A 5,570-nucleotide genomic window follows, 5' to 3' on the forward strand; every position below is an offset into this window, starting at 1 on the left:
AACGAGAGAAAATAAAATTGAAAACAGGACAAGTAACAAAGAATTTGTTTTCTGACGTTGTTTTCGTATTTCATGTTGTGTACAATTGGTAACGTCCTGTACCCATATATGCATATATATATATATATATATATATATATATATGTTGTTAATTCAACGACACGCATCCATTTCTAAATAAGTTTATCTCAACCTTTTGCATGCACCTCTACTCTATACTGTTTTTCGCCGCATCCTTCTCTAATTCCCATTTCTCCCCTTCAACGTTTTCTTACTGTCTCTTTCTCTCTCACTCTACCTCTTTCACTTTTTTGCTTTCACGTTGCTCAAACGTGACCGTCGTCCTCATCCATCTTCCTTTTCTCGCATGACCACCTGTCACAATCAGACAAATTAGAATGTAAGAAAAAGGGGTAAACCTCTGATTGCAACAACAAAGTGTTCAAACAGGGAAGTAAATGTTCATATCTGGAGATTATGTCCAACTTTAATTGTTTCAATGTAGGTGGTGAACGGTCCGACCATTATGCAGCTCCGGCTTTCGTTTTTCGTACTATCCGCGCCAAAAACTCCCGTTGTCTTTTCCACTCCCCTTTTTAACAGGAAGTACGAGATTACCTGCCTCGCTCGGTAACAGGTAGTGAACGAGATTACCTGTCTCGTACTATGCTAGCTTCCTGTATATATATTTGGCTATTCATACCAACGTTATTTCTCTTCTGCCAAACGGTCGTTGACAAACGTTTATCTCGCCACCTTCGAAAAATATATGGTACGTGTTCACCCTTCATTATATTATAGGTATACATAACACACCTTTCTTTTCCTGTACGGATGTCCTAAGGACTGGACGTCTGTTATTCAAATTAAACATTTCTTCCAGCGGTCAGTATCTTTCCTCTCGTTTTGGTCAAACGACCTTCCACGTTTGTTTTCGTCCAGTTTTCTTGTTTGTCTCCACTGTCCCGTTTTGTTCTCAACTTTGACCCTCCATAAAATCCAAAATTCATTGTGTAAGTTATGGGAGCAAGTGTCTACGAAGACTCATATTGTCGTTGAATGCCCTAAATGAGGAGTAGACAGACAGCCGAAAATTGATGAAGTGTCGTTCTTTGTGTTACTTGCTCTGTTTGCATTTTTTTCTCTCGTTTGCGTATTTAATTCGCTTCTTTTCATATTTCATTTTGTTTACAGTTGGTGGTGTCCTGTACCCATATGCATTCTTCTATTTTTTTTTACTCTTATACTTGTTACAATCATTTGATTATGGCCATGCTGGAGCATCACCTTAAAAGTTTTTTTTTTAGTCGAAGAAATCGACACCGTATCTTCTTTCTAATCCTAGTACTTACTCTCTCTGTCTCTTTTGCCGAACCGCGATAAGATACGGGGACAGACACACCAACATCGCTTGCCAAGCGAAATGATGGTGGGATAAACAGAGACACAAAGACATGCACATAAATATGTTCATATATATATATATATAGTGACAGACAGAGAGAGAGAGAGAGAGAGAGATAGAGAGAGCTGTATATATGTCAGGCTTGATTCAGTTTCCATCTACCAAATCCACTCACACGTGTTTGGCAGCCCGAGGCTATATTTGAAACCATTTGCCCAAGTGGGACTGAACCCGGTACGACGTGGTTGGGAAGCAAGCTACTTAGCACACAGCCACACCCATCCTATATATAATATAAACAAATACTTCGTTATAGGTTTGGTGGGGAAATAATATTCCTCTGAAAATATCAAAGAACACAATTATGACGGCCTTGAAGAACAATAATGTCATATAATTGTTAGTAGTAGTATTAATGTCAGTAATATTATTATGTAGTAGCTGCAGGAGCAGCGGTGGTAGCAGTAACCACAGGAGTAGTTGCAGCAGCAACAGCAGCAGTAGTGGCAGCAGCAACAGCAGCAGTAGCAACACTAGCACACTAGTAATAGCAATAATATTCTACATGTAATTTTCTTTCCTTTTTCCTTTTTTATTTCGTTTTGAAATTATGTAAACCGTAACATATTTTTATTTCTTTTTGAAGGTTGTGTTACTATATCACAAGAGGCTTCTTGTACATATAAAATGTTATTCTGATATCCATTTGAACATATCCAAAAGGAAGCAAAGCATGTAATACACTACTCTATTGAATTATTGTATTTCCATTCGGATTGAGCTTTCATTCGCTTTGTTGTCTTGTTGTCAATGTTGATTTTGGTGTTAATGTCGTTTCTTTCCTACTTTTTTCTTAAGGGAAAATAACATTTATTGTTAATACTAATATTGAAACATTTGTACACCCAATCTGTGATTTTATGCATTTCTTTATTTGATGGGGCGTTATAGTTGTTGTTGTTGTTAAGTTGTTTTTAAGGGAAATATTTACGCACAAAAAACACATTAACAGCAAGCGACCGTCATATGACATTAGTGTTCTCCAAGGTCGACATAATTGTGTTCTTGTTACTTTAAGGGGTATATTATTCCATCACAAATCTATACTAAAATATTTGTTTAGAATTAGATAAATTTGTGTATAATATATATATATATATATATGTATATATATATATATATATATGTGTGTGTGTGCGTGCGTGTGTTTATAGTCAGAGAGAGAGAGAGAAATACATAAATATTTATATGTACACATATCTATATGTATGTATATATATATGTGTGTATGTCGATAGATATATTTTTATAATTTTGTAAATATATAATAAAAATATAGTATACATATTTGCACAGTTATTTTCAGTCTGTACACCCCGCAACATATATATATATATATATATATATATATATATTTGTATGTGAGGGGTGTGATGTGTTTGTGCACAAATATATTTGAGCGGGGTTTCATATATATCTTTAGATAGTTGTCGTCATTTTACCACTAGCTTATTCAGTGTTAAAATCACACACATACATTTCTCTCACTCAGTAGCTCTCTCTCTCTCTTTCTCTCTCTTTCTCTCTTTCTCTCTCTTTCTCTCTTTCTCTCTCTCTCTCTCTCTCTCTCGTGCGCAAACACGCACATGCATGAATGTATGCATGTACGTTCATAAATAATTACGCCAAGAAGAAGAATAGCAATAAGTATAATATTAATAACTACAGCGGCAACAAAAACAAACCAAAAGCAATACTACCAACAGAAACAACGGCAAACACAATGAAAACTGTAACAATGATAATAATAATAAGAAGAACAATAATAATAACTGTGATAATAAGAAGAAGAGGAAATATAACTACAGCAAAAATAACAAGTGATATCCATTATATGCTGACATGTTATGGCACTCACGGAAATACAAAACGTAGAAACACACGCATACATATATTTAGACAAACGAATTAAATTCTTTATGAAATATATGAGAGTAGTGAGGCGTTAATCTTCCGTTAAAACGCATTAAGACATATATAAATGCTAGCAAAGTCATTACGGTTATTGAGAATAAATGGAGGAGGACTAGATGACGGAGAAGAAGAAGCTTAGGGCAGAGAAAGGCGGAGAGGAAAATGTAAATAATAAGAAGAAAAAGAAGAATGATGATATGTGTATTGAGATGGTTTTGTTTTTGGTGTAAGTGTGACGAATGAGGGAACACTTTAAGGATAAATAAGCGGTAGGGGAGAAGGTGATGAGGAGGTATGTGTTGATGGCTATTACATTGTGGATGATAGGAAGGAAGACGCAAAATGGAGGGAAAATGACAAAAAAACGAGGAAGAAGAAATGCGAAATGTAACCAGAAAGAAGCGGAAAATGGTTAGGGAAAACAAGAATAAGAAATTACAATAGAAGGAGAGGATGAGGCAGAATGGGATGGGATTAGGAAAAGGATGAACGAAAGGAGGATGATTTAAGAAATAAGATGAGAGAATGTATGGATTATAAGAAAGATCTAAAGAAAAAGCAGAGAGAGAGATAGAAAGAAAGAGAGGGGGTGGGAAGAAAATCATACAGAGAGAAACAAAGGTGTGGAAGAAATGGTGGCGTTGAGTACACCTACGATGATAAGGATGTGTATATAGGAAAGGCAACAAAAAAACGTCAGGTAGAAGAAGAAAGGAGGGAGGAGAAGATGAAGAAGGGAGAGGAAGGCGAACGGAGGACAAACGCCTAGTTATTTGGTTCTAGAGAAATGTGGGACTTGGAATGATGAAGAAAATCCGTCTCAATAGACGATTGCGAAAAAGGCAGAGAAATGGTAACGATGAACTAAAAAATAAAAAGGAGTAAAATGAGGTGAACATGGAATGGTATAAAATAATGAAATGGAAACCGCGGTAATATTGAATAAATATTTTTATAAATGAGGGGAAAAGAATAAAGCTGTCGTGAAGGAAAAGGCGTTGATTATGTACGAATGAAAGAATGGAATGAAAGTGAGAGAGAGAAAAGAACAAGGGTTGTTAAGTCGAGAAATGAGCGCAACTTTTCACACTACTTAGATCGTAACTGTGATATTGCTGTTTAAAATGTCATGTGATCATTGAATACTAGGTGACGTGTGACCTTGCAGATCATCACCGTCGTCAACGACAGCCTCATCATCATCACCATCATCCACACCATCATCATCATCCTCATCGTCATCGTAGTCGTAATCATCACCACCATTACCATCACCATCATCATCGGCAACACCACTTCTACCACCACTATCATAATCAGCACACCTCCACCACCACCACCTCCACTACCACCACGACAACTGTCATAATCAGCATCACTATTCGCCACCACTATCATTATAAACATCACCAACATCATCATCACCACCACCGCCACTAACAACAACAACACCATTAACACCAGCACCAGCACTGCGATCATCATCATCACCATCATCGTCTTCACCAACATACGACATCAAAATTGATAAATGCATACAGAGATTCTTACAAGGGCACAAACAAGAATATATGATTTAAAAGATTAAGTACATATTCGAAACTTCAAAACACACCCAGAAATGAATACACAAAATACAAACACTCTTTTGCAGCGAATTCGTATAAAATACAGAAATAATTAAAACAGCCTGTTTTGTATTTTTACAGAGAGAAGACTTCTACGTTCGTAAAGTTGCTGCGCCAATCGATGTTTCGTAAAGTAAGTAACATACAGTATATAGATAGATATTGCCTAAGTGTTTAATATACATACACACACACACACACAATACGCATATATATATATATATATATATATACACATACATATATGCATGGGTATATATATACACATACATATATGCATGGGTATATATATACACATACATATATGCATGGGTATATATATACATACATATATGCATGGGTATATATATATACATACATATATGCATGGGTATATATAAATATATACATACATATATGCATGGGTATATATAAATACATACATTCATATATGTATGGGTATACACACACATATATATTTATTTACACATACATATATATAAATATATATATATATATATATATATATATATATATATCCTATATATTTATTGTAGTATCATATATAAATATTAAATTCAGGA

At 35.1% G+C, this 5,570-nt stretch overlaps 1 long non-coding RNA gene across 2 annotated transcripts in view; it reads left to right on the forward strand.

Moving 5' to 3' along the window:
- The window catches only part of LOC128250446 (uncharacterized), a 613,350-nt gene that overhangs the window by 467,232 nt on the left and 140,548 nt on the right, over window positions 1-5,570 (forward strand). For both annotated transcript variants that reach the window (XR_008266462.1, XR_008266463.1), the window contains exon 4: window positions 5,089-5,140. This is a non-coding gene — a long non-coding RNA (uncharacterized LOC128250446). The remainder of the gene's footprint in view (window positions 1-5,088; window positions 5,141-5,570) is intronic.

The sequence above is a fragment of the Octopus bimaculoides genome, chromosome 21, assembly GCF_001194135.2.
Source record: "Octopus bimaculoides isolate UCB-OBI-ISO-001 chromosome 21, ASM119413v2, whole genome shotgun sequence".
Taxonomy (NCBI): Eukaryota; Metazoa; Mollusca; class Cephalopoda; order Octopoda; family Octopodidae; genus Octopus; species Octopus bimaculoides.